The sequence below is a fragment of the Triturus cristatus genome, chromosome 4_1, assembly GCF_964204655.1.
Source record: "Triturus cristatus chromosome 4_1, aTriCri1.1, whole genome shotgun sequence".
NCBI classification, from domain to species: Eukaryota; Metazoa; Chordata; class Amphibia; order Caudata; family Salamandridae; genus Triturus; species Triturus cristatus.
Window position 1 is genome coordinate 509,312,668 of NC_140585.1, and position 22,817 is coordinate 509,335,484.

Sequence of the window (22,817 nt, forward strand, 5' to 3'; positions counted from 1 at the left end):
CCACTATCCTTAAGACAAAATTAAGCTAAACACCACCTACGGAACTACCAGTCCACCTTCAGGCCACACTGTAGCACAGAGAAAGCAAATATACAAGTGGTCGACAAAGATTACACTCAGCAAAAACTCTTGCCTTCTCATCCTACACCATCTATCTGCAGCCTTTGATAATGTGCACCACAGGTGAATGCTTAACACCATAGAAATAGGAATGGGTTTCAAAGGCACCATACTACAATGGTTCACGATATACCTGATGAATAGGATCTCAGGAGTGCACATGAGCACCTCTAGATCCAAACCCATAATAATGTGGAGCACCCTACACAAAGCCTCTGGGTACCCAAATGGTTGACATGGATTTCGGCATCTATCGGTATGCAGCTTAAGGACAGTTCTACTAGATGGCTACATTTAACTTTGACATCTCCCATTTGGAGAACTGTCCTGCCACTTTCCAATCATGGGGGTCCTTAACCTATCTCATTGTGAATTTCACTAACACAGATTGGTTTTCATCATCAATGCAAACGCGCAGTTACAAGAATAGGTACAGAAATGGCTCAGTCAGATGAACTTAGTTGATTTCATATCTTGCTTAGTTGACAGTGCCAAATGTCTAGACTTACAAGTTGACACTAACTTCCCCTTTAAAACATGCATTCTGCATAAGATCAAGACTGCCTGGCATCAGCTAACCCTGCTTTGCAGAGTGAAATTGTAACTCCTAGAACTCCGTTTCTGAAAGGCCATATTGGAACTAATTTATCTTACCTTGATGGGGACAGTGATCTGCTGGTCAGAGCCGTAGAAAGTCAACTGAAGAGTATTCTTCTTACTACAGGACACCTCGTAAGGGTCTTTAGATATTTTACAGGCATCACTGTTTGCAATGAGTCTCACTGCATGGCCACATAACCTTTAAGACCTGCTGAATAACCTACAAACCAGTTCATTACCGACTTCAGCTTATGGGCGTCCAATATCATGATCTCCGGAGGACAATTCATGGCATGCAGCTCAACATTACTAGTCCCCCAACCAAACAAAATGCAGGGAAGTAAACACTAAATGTCAGGGTTTCTCAGCCTATTCCTCATGCATATGGAAGTCTATCACTATCTACTCTTCAAACAACACCTTAGCACTGGAAAATCACTCAATCATCCAGAGAGCTCCAGCACACCCTCCTGCTACTGCACAAACCTGCTCCGTATTAACACATTTATCATCTGTCTCTCCTATTTGCCTCGACGTGTACTCCTTTTCTGTACCACACTTCACAGCTTTGCAGCTGGCCCTGGGCTATATAGACCTACACACAGACGTTATTCCGCTAACTGGCTCAGCACAGCCTTTGACTCCCATTTGCTTTAGAATTTTTCTTTGCGTTGCCTCTGCCATGGCTCTGCTTCTCAGATCAAGTGTTTGTCTCCCAACTCCACTAACAAATCTCACCCTTATTTTAGTATTGTACTTTTCTTTTTTTAACTTTATTTACCATTTTTTAATAATATGCGCACAAGCCACATGCCAAAACCAATACCATTACAGTGATTATTACAATAAACTATATAGACAAAAGGAATAATCCAAATCTGGTCTACACACTATCACAAATACCAATGCATTCAATATTGCGAATCAGCATTACAGTCTACAGGACAAGGCGATCCCACTCCAAATCTTGTCGGATGTCTATGTTTACACAGCTTTTGAAAGTTAACCAACGCCAGCAGTCTGGTGCCATATTTCCCTGTCTACATGTATTTATCTCACACCAGTGGGTACAATGCCCGCCGGCTGTGCTTTTGGGGGGGAGGAACCAGTCTGCTGTAGGTAGTCTTCGAGGGGGTACCAAATTTCTTTAGGTCTGCAGGTGGGGGGCTGCAGTGACGCAAATAAATCACAGTTTGTATTACAGTATGTAAGACTCGCCTAGCATGCCTTGGATGTGGGAATAATTCAGCTAGCCCAGTGGAGTGCAAGCTCTCTTTTTGCAAGGAGTAAGGCAATTGCTACAAATCTTCTTAATTTCTTTGGGTACTCATATACATAGCCCAACAACGCAACCTCAGGGAGGGGAGAAGACTCTTGCCGAATCATGAGCATTAAGATCCCATAAATCTCTTTTCAATATTCCCCTATTTTAGCACAATTCCATGTCATGTGAGCAAAATCTGCCCAAGGGGCCCTGCATTTTGGGCAGTAATGTGGCATGTTTGGGTCTATGGAGTTTATTTTTACGGGCGACGTATAAGTCCTCTACAAGAGTTTAAAATGTAATAGCTTATGTCTACTATTGAGAGATACCTCTTATCTGAGTACAACAAAACGCCCACTGTGAATCTAGAATTGTATGCCCCATATTGTGCTCCCATGCTTCCCTGACTCTGGCATCTCTATCGGGGACTACAGCCACTGATGCCCTATAAAGTTTCAAGATCAAGTGATCTCCCTCGTTACTGGTTATCAGCAATGGTAATGGTGCAAATGAATTGGGCTCCAATGGGAAACTAGCCATCTTCTCTTTGATTGCTCTGCGAACTCTACATAAAACAAATTAATTCATGAATGTGGCATCCCTAATTCGTGGATCCTCTCTAATATCAAACACATGACCCCCAGGGAACAAGTCTCCGAACTTTGCCAGTGCAAAGGAGTCGAGCATGCGCTGCACTAGTCTCTCCTCTGTGGTGGGGAGCCATGGGCTATTACTCAAGGGTAGCTCAGACGAGTACAGTACACAACCCCTCAACACTCTTGCCAATTTTTTCCAAGCCCAACTCGTCGTGGAGACTGTTGAATGTCGTGGGGATCCCAAGGGATTAGTATTGTACTTTGGAACAGCCTCAACATTTAATGTGTGCATTGGAGGGATTTGCCTAGCAGCCCCCATGTCTTGGCATACCCAGCACGCTTGGAAATCTGATTCGTTATTTTCTGTAAGGTTCCTCGGTTCGGCTGGTTCTAGTGTGGTGAGTTTGGAGACAACTGAACAAAGCTTTTTTCACTCTACATGTGCTGCTTGCTTCATTGTCTCATCGTTTATTGTGTTTTCCGACCTCAGCTTAGTTTATGAATCCTAAAAGGTTTAGTTAAAAATTTCCACATACTAGTCTTTACTAGTTAGCAACATTTGCTCAATCCCTCCTCTCAATATTCAGTTTATTTTTTTTGTTACTGCATGTAGGTAAGAACTTATTTGAAGGGACCTTCTTTTTATGGAGTTCCAGCAATAATAGCAATGTTTATGCAATTGACAGTAACTTATTTGCCAAGATGGCTGCTATCACCTGCCAGGATTACCTGATTGTCGCCACCACTCTGATTACATAGTTGGCAGGAAGCCTGAAAATGTTTATCAAGACAGATGTTTATGCCTGTTTCTTCATTTAATGTTCTTGAATCGATATTCTGGTCTATGCAAGCTCTGCTCCATTTGAGTTTAAACGAGCATCCAAATTTCACAGGAAAGCAGAGACCTAGCCTCTGGTGACACTGATCGTTGACTGAGTGATTAAAAATCGATAGAAAGGAGTACCGGAAATTTGGAATTTCCTGACTGATTGAAAGATTCGACAATTACATGAAAATGTATCGGGTTTCTGTGAGCTATGTGGACCTGGCTGGAGGGCACTCTGAATGCTGCCTCATTCATCCTTCTTTTTGGCAACTGCTGTTAATCAAATGGAAACTTTGAACTCTGTCAACTTTCCATAACAAAGCTTGAGTAAGGAGCTATTTTGGTTCTATTCTAGCCCTGTTTTTATATTGCTTGTTTCAAACTCACAACCCCAATACATCAACTTTAGACAAGGATACATTTACATTCCTGAATAAATTCTAATTAAGGCTTGCTGAAAGCTAAACAATCATGAGATTTTCAAGAACAACAATTTGTAAGTACTCATTGTAATAGATGACCTGTAGATCAATTTCTACTTCAACAAACAAGCATTAGTAATGCCAATAGGTCTGGTGTACAACTGAAGCTACCTGGATGCTTCTGTAAATGCAGTCACTTATCCATACATCCATGCACTCATCTACTCATCACCGAAATACATGCAGCTATCCATATACACGTGGACTCATTCTTGCGTTCCTGCACAAGCCCTTTCACAATGCCACACATATAAACTCCCCAATCAACGAAGATTACCAGCCAGAATTATTGGCTTTGGTGCATGTTTGTGAGGGGTGTGAGATCGCTTCATGTAGGATGTGTCTGCTGGCCTGTGAGAAGGTCAGAGAATGATGTGGGTGGTATGTGACTGCTAATCTGTTAGAAGTGTGAAGCTGCTATTGGTAGGGCCAGACTGCAAGTATGTGAAGGATGTAATCATGCTTCCAGTATTGTGTAATTGGCACTCTGTGAGCAGTGTGAGAGTGCTTCTGGCAGAGTGCCACTGCTAATCTGTCAGGAGTGTGGGTACTGTTGGTACTTCAGGTGTTTTTGTCTTTCCACCATATGTATTTTACCATTGTGGCCATAGCTCAAGACATGCTGCATATATATTTAAAGAAGTCTTCCCTTATTTCTCTGCAGCAATCTCACTTTCCTTGCGAGCATTTACAGTCCGCTTTCCCTGATAAAGCTGCCCAAAGATTATTGAGGAATTAATGTCCCAGGCTCTCCATTAATTTAGTTTTGAGAATTCTTGTCAAGTGGCCACTTGCAGGTCACCCTCATTCACCCCGCTCCCCCGCACATATCTCTAATCCCCATATCATGCTATTGATTGTCCTGCATCACCAGGCACCAGTTAACACCAGTGAACAGTGTGTCAGCCCCCAGGCCCTTTCATGATCACAGACACTGTCACAGCTTGTGGTGCCACAGTGGGGGGGGGGAGGGGGCACTGTGGAAGACAGTTACTCAGTTGATTTCTTCTTGGACTGTGGGGAGAACAATGCAACTGCATGAATGTAGGAACGGGGTCAGGGGGTATTGGCCAAATGTGTGACAATTGGATTCTTTTACCTCTGTGCTGGGGCCACTTTACTATTGGACACATTCTGAACACCAATTATGTACCTCTAACAGTTGCTCCTCAGCCCAAAACGAACTCAGAGACGTTTTGTGGACTAAAAGGTCAGAGTTACACAAAACATATATTAGCAGTTAGTAAATCAGTGCCCCACGGGAGCATTTACTTCCACAGAGAGAGAGAGATCTGTGTAGGAAGGTATTTCGGTGTTAACCAAAGTAATGCCCCTTCCTTTGGTTTTTGCCACAGGGTCAATGTAAAACCACTTTCTATTATTTTTGTCAGAGGGTTCATGATGTAAAAGCCCTTCCCACTCTATTTGTCATTGGGTAATGCTAGACAGAGACCCTTTCTACTGTATTTCACACAGGTGTATGTTAACAATGACTCTTTCAGTTATGTTTAATGGAACAACTTCGTAGGCCGATTAACACACCGACTACCCAATCAAATGCCTGTGAAGAAGATGATCACCAAATGGGTGGAGCCAAAGCAACACTCTCTATTCTGCTTTTGAATATTTTTTCGTGATTAGACAAGCTCAGGGAAAGCTAAGGTGGTCTTTAGCAGGCCTAAAATGTTTTCACAAGTTTCATTGTTACTAGCGGTTGCATACATATTCCGAACATATTTCTCATTTTGATTTAGCAACTTGGTTTATGCACTAGATTCGCATTTTTCAGATTACCAAAGTTCCTGAAATCAAAAACATAAAAACATTCGCCTACCACAATGCGAAATTTCAGTAAATCAGTACTACAGCCTACAGCAGAAAAAGATGCAATGCTTGCAATAAGTCTAACTACTGGCAAACACTCGAGGTATCATTCAAACCCATCGTTCTTTTGCCCTCCATAACACCTCAGGCCAGACCCAGGCATATGCAAAGGAGCAGCGCTGGCTATAGGGCGGTGTGACAGGTGCAGTTGCATCTGGCATTATGCTCAGGGGGGTGCTGTGTTTAGAAATAACTAACGTATGGATTTATAAGCGCCTGCTGCAGAGTTCCTTGAGTGTCTAACAGTTCTCAGGTAACAATAAAAGATAACTCAGGTGATTAATGCTCCTGCTGGAGAGAGATTCGAGTATTGTCTAGTGGCAGTTTTGATTCATCATAAAGTAGTGCAGAGGGTTAATATGCCTGCTGCAAAGAACATGTACCATACAGATCACAGAGCTGTATTTTATGATGTTATATCAGTGGGTTACTGCTTATGACAAAGAGATCCTGTTATTAATTGTAGCTCAGAGGTTCAAGTCTTAATATTGCACTGTCACCTATATACTGCCATCAAAGAGCTGCATGCATGTTGGAAACCGGGCAACCGGGTTAGCAGTCACCAGGTTCCCAGCACAACGGTAGCTTCGCTCGAGCGGTTGGGGTACAGGCACCGTGTTAAGCGTACGTCACACCCTCACAATAACCATGCGTTCATCCGTTCCAAAAACGACACTACACCGTAAAAATTATGAAAGAAAGTAGTTTGTCTTTATCTTATTTTCTCTTAGTTGCAGGTTTCAAAACATACATACAATACCATAAGACTTTTCCTGAAAATAGCAGGTCAAATAAATATTACCACAGTGGGGTTTCAATAAATAGGATCAGGTCATAAATAAGCCAGGAATAAATATAGGTGCAATAAATACAGAGGGCAAATAAATACTGTCAGACAATAAATAAAGCACCTTCAATAAATAATATAAGCAATCAATAACAATTGCAAATCAGATCACATTTATGAGGTAGTTTGGTTTTACTATGCCCAAGTACAGCTTGTGGTCATTTGGATGACATGGGGGGTGTCCCACCTAGATTGGTCACGGCTGGGCCTGAACTGAGGTAGAATAAGGGTAACCTAAGGATCTGGTTCTCCCAAAATACACAACCCCTCACAAAGGTCACTGCACCAGTCTCAGTTCACCCCTGGCACTCCCAGGCTGGTTCTAACACCCCTCTAGCCCCTTAGAATGGTCTTTTAGGGCTCCACAGGGCCTCAGATGCCCTTTCTACCACTTACTGCCCTTTTCACGATGATCGGCTCCGCTCGGCTCCGGGTCGACGCCGTGAGACGGTTCCGGTTCGATGTCGCGTCGATCTGTTCTACTTGACGCCGGGTCGATGCCGTCTGGCGGTTCCGGTTCGATGTCGCTGGGTGGCCTCGGTTCGATGTCGCGTCGATCTGCTTTACCTGACGCCGGGTCGGTGCCGTGAGGCGGCTCCGGATCGATGTCGCTGGGCGGCCTTGGCTCGATGTCGTGTTCCGGCGTCACAGGGTCACGGTCTCCCCGCTTCCGGGTGTCTCCGGAGTGCGACCTCCACTCCCGACCTCCGTCGGCTCCACCTCGGGTTCCGGCGACTCCGGAGTGCGATCTCCACTCCCGACCTCCTGCGCGCTTCACCTCGACCTCAGGCGACCCCGGAGTACGACCTCCACTCCCGACCTCCTGCGCGCTTCACTTCGGTTTCCGGCGACTCCGGAGGGCGGACTTCACTCCCCCGTCGACGCCTCACCTCGATCTCAGGTGACTTCCTACTCGACCTCCGGTGCCTCACCACGACCTCCGTCGGCGCCCTCACTCGACCTCCGGCGGCTCCGGGTACGACGTCTGCTTTCTGTCAGCGCCGCTTCTCCACCTCGGGCTCCAGGTCTCCAGGCTTCTAGACGTCAGGACTCCAGGAGAGCACTGCTGAACAGGTCAGGAACTTGCTGTTCTTCCTCTTCAAGGCCTCTTCACAATATTTAGGTCCTTAAGATGGTTTTTCTGATCTTGATCCCACACAGGGCTCTAGGCTGGGCTTGGTCAGTAGGAACTAGCATCAAGGGTGGGTTTCTGGACCCCACTCCAAGCACTGGTTTCCACCCCTGCTGCCTCACTCCTTCCTCCTTCTGAATCTCTGTCCTCTCTCCTCTCTAGTCAGATGCCAACTGCCACTCTGAGATGGCCTCCCAACATTCTAAACTGCCTCTCCTTGTGTCACAAGGTTCTAGAATGTTGCAGAAGGTTCCAGAAATCTCCAGTGGGTTCTGATGATGTCACAGGTGACAATGGGTGGCCACCATTTTGTGTCTCAGGCCCTCAGACAGAAGTTCCAGGGGTAGGGAAAATGGCTCCCTGACCCTGCATCAACACTAAAAAAAGTCTGGTGGTTCCCAAAAAGGAAAAATTCTAACAGGGTTTGAGGCAAAAGTGGGACAAAATAAATAATGATGAGGAGGGACCACCCAAAGGGCTGACAGGTCTAACACGTTGCATGCAACTGTATAGTATAGGTTAGAATGTTATGTTTAATGTTTTTCCCAACTCTTTCAATATTCTAATGTGGCTAAAATGGGTTTGCTAGGATAAAAATAGATTCTTATTAGAAAAGCCAAGAGCAACCACTCTGGTAGGTTTTAAATCTTGAGTTTGTGCTTCTCCAGACCAAACGCTTATAACATATACTGTCTGCTAGTATGTATGACTTGTGATTCCTACACCTGACCTCCTCATTGGCTTACTTAACATTTTCTGTATTCAAACTTACACGTCTGAGTCATTGCCTCTGTATAATGTGTGTGATGTAAAGTGCTCTGACACCCTACACTGGTTAGCACCATAAAACAAATGAAATACATGTGGGAGAGGGCTTTGGAAGTGATAAGAGGCAATGTTGGAGGGTGGTGGTGAGGAAATCTGTGGAGAAGGAAGTCATTTGGGGGGGTCTTAACAGCAATTGTTGCACTGGGTGCCACCAGAGCTAAAGCCGACCCTGCAAAGGATATTGGTCATACTCCAAGGGGCCGAGCCAGATCCTCTCTGAACCAGAACACAAGCAACTCAATACCAGATTCAGCCAGATTAGAGTTCTTTCATCAGGTGTAGCTTGGTTTCAGTAGTACACTGAGCAAGAAACCCACGTCTGGTCATACCAGTGGGTGCTTATGGCAGTGCATCAAGCACACATAAAATGACAGGAGGAATGCTTGCAATACGTCTAACCACTGGCAATTGCTTAGGCAAAATTCTAACACATCCTTCTTTTGCCCACCATGCCATCTCAGATTAGACCCAGCCATAAGCAGATCAGCCTGATACTGCTCCAACAGGAACAGTTCAGCCTGAACTGCCAAGTCAGATCCTTTCTGAACCGGATAAAAGAAAGCCAAGATAGGTTTCGACCTGATTGGGCCTTTACAATGGTTTGTAGATTGGTTTTGGTGGCACAGTGGGCAAGGGACCCATGTATGAGCATACCGACAACATAGGGTGCCACATCAAACACGCAGAATGATTGCCAGGAGTTAGACATTTTGCACTCATTCCTCCTATCCTCTTTTGAGCATATTAAATAAATAGTTATGGCACATATATAATTGGAGATCAAACTATTTACAGTAGTCATATGAAAGAATATGAAGCAGAAGATTTGGCTAAACACTGTGATGTTGTTATAAAGTAACCCACTTGCTTTACATGTCCTGAGACCATGTAGGTCGCACCCTCCAAATATGGAGGAAGAATAAAAAAGTGCATTATTAGTTTAATACAATAAAAGGAAAAGTGAAAATACTATAAGAACACATCTTGTATGACTGTGTCTATGACAGCTGTGAGATACTCATCAAGAAATTAGTCTTTGTAGATGAATAGCTGGATGTAGTAATTACATCAGGTTCCAGAAATCCTACCACTTTCACAATTTGATTTTCCATGGTAGGATTTGAATACAAGTTACACCGGGTGCAACAGGTTTGTAAAGTGGTTTTAGTCGTTAAAGCCATGCACAATTTCAGTTGTATTTGGATCCTTCATTAGGGTTTGAAGCAAACACTTGACAAAAATATTGCCTTCATTTTGACCCATTAACCTAAGATGTCCCTCCTAGCACAGTACACATTGGTCTAATACCGACTGCAAGTTAATTAGTAAACCCAATCAACGCATTGCAGACAGCTTTATGGTCTGCTCACTTTTTGCTGTCTCAACTGGTTAAAGCTATGAATGTTCTAGAAAATTTGCACAAGTTGCCATATGTTTTATACAACTTCTGCCTTCCTTACAAACACACAGGAGCACACATTTAAGTGTTGACAAAGACAGGGAAAGACTAAACACGTTCTGAGTGTTTAAGTTTGTTGACCCATTTTTGTACGGGACTCTCTTTTGACTAATCAATTGTTTTGCGAAAATGCTGGAAAAATAACATTTACCTTTAGGTGCCCCTGGATTATGGAAACAACTATAAAGAAGCATGTTTTTGTAGCAGAGAGATATGAATAAAGGTGTTGCCATATAGTAATTGTCTCATTGTCTTCAATCATAATATTCCGATTCTTTGTGGAGGCAGACCATGGATGTCATTTAAGGGGTCACCAGGGGTCACAGATGCGACCCCTGGCTTGCCCCTTGTATATTTATCAGAATAAAACAAGACCAAAATGACAAAAAACCAACATGCACAAGTCAAAATATCACTTTTAAAAGATTAAGCAAGTTTGGTCCATAGAACTCAATGAGTGTGTCCGTTGATTAATGCCTATGCTGTCTAGAAGGATCTAGGCACCGCTCAAAATAATGTTAACTATTTTCCCCTCTGCACCATTTTTAAAAATAAAAATAGACATATTCCAAAGAATAGCTTGTTCTCAATTAATCTGGATCTCAACCCCACTGCTAATTTCCTTAGAACTGAAAATGTTGGGCTAATAACATCGCTGAAATTATATAGTTTGGTAAGATGTTCAACTATCAAGTTAAAACTACTATGCTCAAGCGTCTATAAGCCCTAAATTTTCTAGTGTGTGTTGGACATGCTGGTGGACATGCTGGTCACTCATTTCCTTACAAGTACGGCAAGCCGCTACCACGTAAGTTGATCTGTGCCACATTTGGGCCAAACTGGCTAAGAGCACACCAAACCTATTCACAGAGCTATCCACATTAAATTTTGTTTTATTTATGGAAGCCCTAACATTTTCTGGTTGACCAGTAACTTCCATATCCTAAGTAAAAAAATGTCAGGGTCCCAAGAAGGTCTCGTTGGGAAACTCACCTTGGAGTGATTGACTTTACAGTGTGTCGGTATGACCAGTCAAAAAATAAAATAAACAAATGTAAACAAATAATGAGATTAGAGCATGTCCTATGCAAATTATTAAGTACTTGAAGGATCCTGCTATTCAAACATTGCAACTTCAATTTTAAAAAGGGAAACAACCTTCACAACACGGTCATTACACCGCGGTACCTTTACAACGAGGTCGTTACAACAACCGCGTTGTTAGTACGCGATGCATTTACATCGCACGTCTTTACAACAAATTCCACTAGAGGGCGCTGAGGTATTGGAAATGAATTCCAACACCTTCCCTACTGTTGAGCAAACTGGAGTAGTAATAGTAAATAATACTATTCCTAAGTCCAGTGAATCCCCTACTGGAAGTCATTGTAAAGAGTTGCGATGTAAATGCCTTGCGTACTAACAAAGCGGTTGTTGTAGCGACTGCGCTGTAATAGCACGCGATGTAAGGCATTGCAAAGTAAAGTGCTATAATACTTTAAAAAAAATGGATTTTGCGCCATAGAAAAATACCCTAATTGAAGAATTTGTGAAAATCTTTCTCATAAGCACACATGAACCTAAGAGCATGATTGGAAAAGGTTTTGTGTGGTTGGCCAAAGGGTATGGAGGGGGCAGAAGATGTGGGGTATTCCATAATTTGTGTTTCCCACTAATATTTTCAATGGGGATGTTTGCCAGATGATAAGTCAAAACCCAGTTGACAAATGTTCATGAAGGCATTGGCCCCAGCCATCGGTGCTCTTTTTTGTGACTTGGTATACATCTGACTTGAGTTATGTGAACTATTCATAGAAGAATGCTGATTCACTATGTTGACAGTTTTGTAAAGTGGGTAACAAATGAAAATTTTAATTTGAATTTTGTACCTGTACGGCTGAGAATAGATGATCATTTTAGCTCTGGTATCTATTACTCAGTTTGTGACTTGGGCTGAAGTTTGTTAAAAATTATGTTCGGACCAACTAGAAGTATAGTGGGCACACCCATCTTCCAGGAGTATGTAGCAATTACGGAAATGTCTGAGGTTGCAAATACAGCTGTTGCTGAAATATGAATTTACCTTAAGAGGTGTCTGGCAAAACAGGAACAGTTGGTTTAATTAAACACTGCCACCGGGAATACAGCATACAGAAATGGGTCCGAGGACTGACTCAAAGTACAATCGTTATGAGCGCCTTTATAAACATTTCTTGGAGCATCATAAAACAATTCATAGATCCAGTTTAGGGAGAGGAATGTGAGCCTAGTCATGGAACCATTAATTATTTCCGCCTAATAACAAATGCAGGTGTCTCTCGCACTTGCATGGACACAATGCGGGCCAGATTTCCTGCATGGGGAGCATGTGATCACTGCATGTGCTGTGGGTGCTATGTCCTGATTTGCTGAGTGTTCCTAGCTTCATGTTGCATCTAACTTTATGGTGTTTTGGGAATGTGCACCTCTCCGGCCATGTATGCTTTATTGGGACTAATCTCCATGGCTACTATCTGTAGGATTAATCTGGGTTTTTCCTGTTCATGCATTTTTTTCCTGCTGGTTATGTGCCACCGCACCTGTGATCTGTCAATCAGTTGCCTCAGGCCTGGGTCACAGGGCCTGCCTGACCACAAAATTCTGACTCTGGGTTGACGGATAGGACATATCGGGTTATTTTGACAACAGTGATTCAATTTCGTTTTCATGCACACATGTATCATTGCCTACATCCACATCAATATTAAACAACTTTAACCGAAAATAATATACCTTTGGCAACGTGGTCAAGAACTCCATTTTAGGTACCCAAACTGATATTCATATCCGGAATCCTTTGCCAGATGGTGGCATTAACATTCCACTTACCTATATCTCTAATGCTAACTCTGCACTGGTACGTATAAGATGCAAGGCTTGATCTGTCCCCAGTACTAATTTGCGCTAGTACTTAAGTAGTGTAAGTAATTGAACATAATGGGGCCGATTCACAAACTGCATTTGGCAGTACGTTTTGTAGTTCTACAAAATGCCGATCACAAACTTATGAGGAGTTTCCATCTCCACCTATCCTACCTTTTTCTGTGCAGAGATATCCTCCTTGAGTGGGGGGTTTCGGCACATGTAAGTATACATTCTAGTAGCAAATGTAAGAGGGGTGGAGGAGTGGCTGAAAAATAGGGAATACTTACTACTAAAGGGGAAAGCAGTAGGAAGAAGAAAAGAGAGGTTAAGGGAGAGTCAGGGAGGGGTCTAGGGAGGAAAGTCTACTCAGCCACAAAAAAATAAGTTCATTGCTATTCACAAACAGCACTTCTAAAGTTACTACATGGATAAAAAGACCCAAAACATTAGTATGGAACTCCAGTTCAGAGCTGAAGTAAGTCGAGCACATCCCATAACCAACCACTGGTACGGTTAGGGACTTCAATATACCCCTAATGGAAAATAATGTTAAATTAAATTATATTAATTTTGATAGTTAACAATATAAATATATAAATAAAATATTATTTAAAGAGCAAAAATAGTACCTATGTTCTATTTAACTATAAATGTTTTCAATAACCTTTTTTCCATTTTAACATTAATGTAAGCATACATTTGATTAAATATACTTAAATTACTGTTAATTATTCTATACCTCAATTTTAATAATTATTCATGCATAATAAATTATTGTCAAACGTTTTCTTTTTTTATTTAAACTTGAGCAAACAATTTTTGTTTAAATGTGATATATTTACATTAATTAAATATCTTAATATAAATTAATTTAATAATGCTGTAGCATTATTTAGATTAGTCGTATAGTTCAAATATTTAGATAATGATTTTTTGTTGCTGTTTTACCCAAAATATTTCAACAAACTCTTTACAAGTTCAAGAAATGTATTTACTTTTCTCTATACTTCACCATAGGGAGACTCTGCAGATTGCGTGGCGAGCTCCATGTGGTAAAGTACACGGAAAAGTAAAAAGTGTTTATGACATGTGTAAAAATAATTGGAACAATCTACTTTTAAATTAAGTAAGTGTTATCATGAACTGCATTTACTATAATGCATCAGAGCGACCTGGGAGCTGGGATGTCAGGCAGTGTGCTCCTCTCTACAATATTTTTATGTTAAATAATATTGAGTATAAAATAGGGAGACTCTGCAACTAAAAAGCTGTTTAGTGTTTGAACGTGGGTAAATTTATTGTTTCTACAGTTTAGTTATTGTTCCTTACAACCAAATGCTTGACATGTACAGTACAGGGATTACAACACTTGCACCACAACATGGTAATGAAATGAGTGATTGTTCTGAACTCCACCTATCTCCAGGTGAAACATATTTCAACAACAACTGAACATAGCATGTCTGACTACATAAGAAACTAACCCACACACCAAAACTCTCTACCTGCCTTTACTATGTTGGTGAATGTCTTTGTAGGTTTTCCCTTCTTTTCTTTTGAGGAGGAATTAGTTGAGGAGGAGAGAGCGGTTTACAGGCAAAGGATCAAAAACTTTGGTAAATCCAGTGAAGTTGTCATTGCCAGATACCACTTCCCACCTGATGTGATCCTGGACATGGTTTAAGAATGGAACCAGATGCTGGATTCATCTACATTTCACTCCCAGTCTATCCTAGCTCATGTGGAAATACTGGCTCTAATCCATTTCATCGCCACTAGATCTTCCCAGAGGCTGTCCTCTGACAGTGCTGGCATCTAGCATGCAAACATGTCCTTATGCTTCCATCATGTACTGAGAAGCATCAACAGAAGTTTGCACCAGTTTATCACCATACCACACACACTGGTGGGACAGCTGGCAAGGGAATTTTATGCCTTTGCCCACTTCCCTCATGCTCTAGGCGCCATTGATTGCACCCATTTTGCACTTCAGCCACCTTAGCGCACAGCACATCTTTTCAGCAAAGACACCCCTGGCTCTCCATCAACGTGCAGGCTGCTGCAATGCCAGAGGCTGCTTCACAGATATGAATGTTGCCTTTCTAGAAATCACACACAACTGTTTCATTTTCGGATAGTCGCCTCTTACAAGCTGTTTGGTTGCTGATGAGTTTTGTGACATCTAGCTTATTGGTGATAACAACATCTCACACTGGCTCTAAAATTGTATATGAGGGTGGCATATCAAAGATAATCATGAACTGCTGCAACACAATCCCCATACATTTCCCTACCATTCACTGCATGTAGATAGTCCAGAGGTTTCTCCCACTTCAAAGACTGGCACCAGGTATAAATATTGAACCCTCAGACCAACTCTTCAGTTCACTCTATGACCGGCAGAGGACTCCCTGAAGAACTGCCTTGTACTTCAGAGGACTGCCCTGCTGCTACCAGAGGACTGCCATGCTGCCTGAAGCCTGCCTGTTCCTTCAGAGGACTGCCCTGCTGCTGGAGACCTGACATGCTGCTTGAGCCTAGGACAACCAGAGTGACTCCAAGGACTAGTTGGCTGGCCTCCTGTCCTGAGCTACAGGGACACAACATGCTTGAACCCACATCTGGGACCTGCCCTCCAAGTGATGTCCCACCAGTCCTGGACCCTTAAAAGTGGTGCCAAGGTGTTCAAACAACCATAAACTGACACCTGGGGCTTAGGAAAGTTTCCACCTAAATGTGGCTTGAGAACCAACAGGAGGCTCGTTACTACCTGCTCGCCTCCCACCCATGGTGCGTCTCCGATTGACATGATTTCACAGTAGCTCCCGCTACGTCCTTGCCCGCAGCAGCAAATCCAGTTCAGTGGCTCCTCGCAGAAGGGGTATCTGGGCTCATGGAGCCCTGGTCATTTATAACCAACAGCTTCATCCCGCTGGAGATTTTCAACTTCCAAAAAAGTGACAAAGTCTGAATGTATAAATGCTCATCACGACTTTGACAATGACGTCCCCTCCTCAGACACCACTGGCTGTTTTGCTCCACTGACGTTTACCTTCTCAGACATTTTTCTTCAACATTTCTTCTGAGTCCAAAGGTAAGAAGAGACCGGGCCTAGACCACTTTGTGTATCCAAACTGCAATCCATCGCGGTCAACTATAACTTTTGACTCTGCACTGGTCTTGTGTCACCAAATGTGTGTGATTGACTCTTTGATCTTTTAGGCTCCGTTTTTCACAAAATACATTAAAAATTCATAACTTTTGTTCTATTGGTTGGATTTAATTTGTTTTGGTGCCATTCTACTTATTAAAATGTTCTCTCTTTTTCCAAAACTGGTGTGGGATTTTTCTTATGTTGTTTTTAATCTTTCTTACTGGTTGTGTGCTGCATAAATACTTTACACATTGCCTCTAAGTTAAGCTTGACTGCTGTTCTGCTTGGGTTTTCGGATCAGGTGGAACCCGCTCAACAGAGCCTTTCTAACCCAAACCAGAACGTTACCCCCTCCCTAGGGCCTTTTTACACCTAAATAATCACATATATATGTACCACCTAAGGACAGGGAATTCCTATTATATATATATATATATATATATATATATATATCAAGACCTCACAGCCTCGCGATCTCAGACAGACCCAGAACCTCCTACCCAGACGGCAGCCACAGTCTCGCGGTCTCAGACAGACCCAGAACTTCCTACCCAGACGGCAGCCACAGTCTCGCAGTCTCAGACCTCACAGCCTCGCGGTCTCAGACAGACCCAGAACTTCCTACCCAGACAGCAGCCACAGTCTCGCGGTCTCAGACAGACCCAGAACCTCCTACCCAGACGGCAGCCACAGTCTCGCGGTCTCAGACAGACCCAGAACTTCCTACCCAGACGGCAGACACAGTCTCGCGGTCTCAGACAGATCCAGAACTTCCTACCCAGACGGCAGCCACAGTCTCGCAGTCTCAGACCTCACAGCCTCGCGGTCTCAGACAGACCCAGAACTTCCTACCCAGACGGCAGCCACAGTCTCGCGGTCTTAGACAGACCCAGAACCTCCTACCCAGACGGCAGCCTTAGCCTCGCGGTCTCGAACAGACCCAGTACTTCCTACCCAGACGGCAGCCTTAGCACGAGCTCATCCTATTATTACCGTAGTACACGACAGGGGAATCGGGGTTACTATGTATCAGATCACACAAAGACTATTAGTTGAGCACAACCTGTTCTTTAGTTCGAGGGGCTCTTTTCTCCCTCATTCAGTTACCACTTACCTGATCAGGATTAACATCTGTTCATGTCAAGTTGAATCTGACTAGAAGAATAGGCTATCCTCCTATACAAGGATACACAACACATGCTGACTCACAACAAGCTAAATACTTTATTTAATTGCTACATGCACATTCACAGAATACATCATATATACAACCTGCAAGGAAAGTAAAAGGTTAAGTTATACACTTCAATAAAAAGGGGTCGACATCACCTTAGTCGTATGTAGCCTGTGCTCAATGGTCACCTAGGTTCCCTTCTCGTCTGTGCCTCGGCTTCGCCTGGAAGTCACACCTCCGCAGTCGCGGATCTACTCCCTTCTCCCTCTCCGAGTCACTGGAACCTCTTCCTCATCGGCTACTCTCTCCTCTTTGGATTCAAGTTCATCATCTGTCTTCCCTGAAATAAGTAGTAGCTTTTCTGCTAACGGCCAGGTGCCGCCTATAGACTAGAAGCAAGTGCCCATATCTAACTCAGACTTTCACTAATATAGAGGTGCATTCTCTCATGGAAAATTCCAGCTCGAAACCTGCCGCCCACCAAATTCCTGTACCTCCCCGTGCCAAGGACACGTTCCCAGCCGGCCGGCCTGATGTAGTGTCTTCGGCAGGGGAAAAAATACACTCCTTCGATAAGGGCCGGCCTGAACCGGTTCTCTCCGAGCGAATAACACCTCATAACTAAAATATCACCCTTCACCTAGAAATGTCCCAAGCTGCCGGGGCAGAAAGAAAGATGGAGTCTCTCCTGTCTGAGGCCTACCAGGCCTGAATTCAGCACGACTCCATGAAATACCCTCACTATAGGGCAGGTTATCCTTAATACTAACGAATCTATCCCCTAGGCTATGTATGTAAGCCCTGATCTATGGGGAGGAGCACAGGATCGTGTCAAAGTGTCTAATAAATAGGCTCTATTCACTACTCTAATCCTTAGACTTGGATGGAAAGAGACTGAAGTCATATTAATCGCTCTACAACACAAGAAGGCCGGGAAAATCGAGCAGTACATTTCACCCTTGACTTCAGTCTATTATACATCCATTAAACAGAACTAACATCGGTAGAAGAATAATATGAAACAAAACTAACTGATCTATGTCTAGTACCGAGTGTACAGAATTGAAGCAGTGAAGGGATACACTGAATAAAGCAACAGATAGAAATCAAAACAGCGATAGCAATCAAAATGCCACCTAATGTGTGGCGTAACATATGCACGTCCGGTAACCAATTAAAGAGCCAGTCAAACCAGCCCTGATCAATGTGTTTTCTAACTTCATCCGTTAAGTCATGCAACTTATCTAGGTGTGCACGAATGGATTGTGTATGATCAGATAAGTTAAAACAGCAGAGGCCTTCAAAGTCCGAGCAGCCATGTCCATGTTTAAGCAAAAGATAATCAATGGCTGCTCTATTTTGCAAAATGGCCCTACGTTCACCCTGGGCATCTAATAGCAAGTCAGACAAGACTGTAGAAGTATGATTAATAGATTTCACCATCCAGCAAGCCATTTTCCCAATAGATTTGGCATTATAAACCGCCAAAGCAGGAACACCAATAATTGAAACAGCTAGGCTAAGATATTCAGACTTGGAATATAAATGCAAAGATGAGTCACAATCCTCCTGTAACATCATAGTATCTCGAAGCACACGAGAGTTGGCATTTGGATGTGATGAGAACATTAGCAAACTCAGTCTGGTAATGGCACACGGGCCTCCGGAAATGTTTGCAGGGACATATGGCCAGGAAGTATTACCACATGAGAAAAGCCATCCGGCAGGTAGCAACATCGCACGATAGTGACTGGGAGTAACTACCAAACTATTGCAAGTCATATTGTTCTGGACTGAGACACATGTGGTCGGTGTCCTCTGAAAACACAAAGTCCGTTCGTGAGTTGTGAATGAAGTGGCGCCTCTTAACTTGAGGCGTAGGCATTCAGAAATTGCATTAGGATTACATGTAAGAAAGAAGCATAGGTCACCTCGTGTGATATTATACGTAATTATTTGGGACTGGATGGGGAGTTGCTCATTCGGCAGTTCAGTGCACAAAGGACAATATACATGGGTAGCAAAATCACCCAGGATAATATTCGGACGAGCCTTCGAAACGTTAAAGATACTAATTAAAGTCTCCAGTGAGGCGGGGACAGCAACTAGACAAGTCGCTAGAATGTCATGCACAGATCTCATCGGTGTCAAGCAGAAGTGAGGGGCATCAGTCACTCTCTTGGCCAGTAATGTCCAAAAGTTCGATGACGAATCCCACGCATTGAAGGAACGCAACACTCGGGTTCTCAGTTCATCCCGGGTTGACGGGATCCCTTCTCTCTCGCCGAACCAATCCAAAAGGAGTCCAGTTCCGACACATCCTGCAGCAACAATCCAAAGAATGATCTGAAAAAGAACCAAATACAGGCATTAATCATTCTCGTAAATAACATTTATCAGCTGGGACAGCTTCCCAGCTATCTTTCCCTGGCCTCATAACCAAAATGGTATTGTCCTGACCGGTGGCAATAACCTCTGCTTGTTCAGGGGGATTCTTAGGCGATTGCACCCAAACCCTGGCCCCAGGGTTATCCGTAGAGCCAAAGCCTTTCTGGCCACGTACAGTTAGCAAAGTTGGGGCAGTGCCTTTCAATATTTCGCCACTGAAAACAGGCATAATGAGTAATTGAGCCACTCGGTCAGTGCGGTGTATCAGTAAGTCAATCTCACTGCTATTTAGCAGAAGTACCTTAATCTCTCCCTGATAGTCACTGTCGATGACACCTCCAAGTACCTGGATGCCTTTTACAGCCAGCCCCGATCTAGGGGCGATCAATCCAAAATTCCCAGGTGGTATATGAATACCAACACCAGTAGCAATGATGACCCGATTCTTACTCTCCAGAACGGTGTCATCCATGGCGTGCAAGTCTAAACCTGCCGACCCTGGGGTCGCTCTGCATGGAGTCAGAGCTCCGGGAGTAATTTCCCAATACATCACAGTTTCACTGATTACATTAGGCATAGTCTCAACACTTGGGGGAAACAAACGCATAAGTGGAGATTCAGCATTTAAAAAAGGACGATTATTCAGAATCAATAGTGCTTGTGGTAAAAAGTCTCGCCAGTTTTTATACTTGTCATCTGTTAACTTTCGTAATTGGTCCTTTAACAGGCCATTCAATCTCTCCACCAGGCCCGAGGCCTGCGGGTAGTAGGGTATATGAAATATCCATTCAATATTATTTTCCACACAGAATTCTTGTACCAATCTTCCACGAAAATGGGATGCATTATCAGATTGAATTTGGAATGGCACACCATAATACATCATAATCAATTCTAATGTTTTTATGGTATTCAATTGGGTAGCTTGCTTACATGGAAGAGCTACCAGCAAGCCACTATATGTATCGACAATTGTGCAAACATATTGACAATTCCTACTCATGGGAAGGGGTCCGATGTAATCAATCTGCCAAATTTGAGCGGGCAGTTTCCCGCGATGTAAATGGCCTCTAACAATTTGGGGTACCTTACGCTGTCTGATATGTTGACAGACGGGACAATGTAAAATAGCATTTTTGATTAGATCCAGGGGAATATAAATTCCTCTATCAGCAGCCCACCTGCTAGTGGCCTTCTCTCCAAAGTGTCCTGCCTTCTGGTGTGCCCATTTCGCCAATCCCGCAATATCAGGATCTTGTCTGTCCACCACTGCCTCAGCAATTTTAGATTTTTCATCTGCAATGTTATGAAAAAATTTGTCAAGGGAGTCTATTGGGGTGTGAGCATCCACATGGAAGATTGTAACAGTACTCTGTGGGAGCATCTCCCAAATCTCTTGCCATAACTCTTTTCCCCACAATTCTTTGGAATGTAACTTCCAATTATGGGAATGCCAAGTCGGCAACCAAACAGCCAGTCCATTGGCAGTTGACCAAGAATCGGTAAAAATATGACATGTACCAGGTAATTCTTGTTTCAAAACTTGGTAAACAGCGTAAAGCTCGGCAAATTGGCTACTCTTCCCTTCACCAGTTGTGCTCAACAGTTTCTGTGTGACCGGATTATAAGAAACCGCCTTCCAGTGCCGTGTCGTCCCAATAAACTTCGCCGACCCATCTGTGAACCTAACATGGTTTCTGTCCTCAGCGGACAAATCATCAAAAGGTCTACCCCACTTGACAGGAGACTCCTGTTCTAAAGGTACGGAACACTCACTCTCAGTCTCAGTCGACGGTGCTTGCGCCACTTGCTCATGTAAAGACGCAACTCCTTTCGGGCCCACACATGCCCTGTCTTGTATGTACCATTTCCATTTAATCACGCTCGCCTCTTGAGCATGCCCAATTCGATGAGTTTTCGGTGAACTCAGAACCCACTGCATAATAGGAATTTCAGGACGCAAGAATATATCATGTCCCAAAGTCAATTGCTCGGTATCCACCAAAGCCCAATAACAAGCAAGTAGCTGTTTCTCAAAGGGTGTATAACGCTCACCAGCATCAGGTAGCTTTTTGGTCCAAAAACCTAACGGTACCTTACTCCTGCCTTGTTTCTGCCACAAACTCCAATTTGCATAAGGGCCTTGCACAGACACATTCAAATCCACATCACCATCACGTACAGGCCATAGATCCATAGCATGTTGAATTGCCTCTTTCGCCAGACTAAATGCATCTTGCTGTTGCTTATCCCATTCAAATGCATTCTTTTTACGTGTAATTCGGTACAAAGGGGCCAATATTTGACTCAAATGAGGAATATGCTGGCGCCAAAAACCAAATAAGCCAATGAAGCTCTGGGCTTCCTTCCTATTCCTCGGAACCGAAAAATCAAGAATCTTCTGTTTAACTTGAGGGATCACCTCGCGGTGTCCCTCATGCCAATTAATACCTAAAAATTTTACAGCTTGGGACGGACCTTGTAATTTATCCGGATTGATCTCCCAACCTTTCTCACGCAGACACTCAATGACTCTATCTAATTGTGTCTGAACATCCTCTTGTGTTTCGCCTTGGATCAAAACATCATCAATATAATGACATATCTGAATTTTGGGATGAACTGGTACCTCAGCCAAATGTTCTGCCACCAGCCGGTGACAAATCGTAGGACTATGCACATAGCCCTGAGGAAGACTTCTAAACGTCATCTGACGCCCGTTCCACGTAAAACTGAACTGTTCCTGACACTCAGGGGCAATTGGAATAGAAAAGAAAGCATTAGCAATATCGATGGACGCATACCATGTACCTGGATGTGTTTGGATTCTTTCAATCAGGGTAATAACATCCGGTACTGCAACAGTCAAAGAGGGCGTGTGTTTGTTCAATTCTCGATAATCAACAGTCATGCGCCAAGAATTATCACTCTTACGCACCGGCCAAACAGGATTATTCCAAGCAGAAGTAACTGGAGTTATAACACCTGCATCAACAAACTCCTGAATGGTGGTACTAATCTCTTCATGACCACCCGGAATACGATACTGCTTCTGACAAACCACTTTGGTCGCCTGGGGAACTTGTATGGGGGGCATCCTTAAACGACCAACCCGTATAGGTCTGGACGAGATATAATGCGTCGTTCCAAATTGGTAAC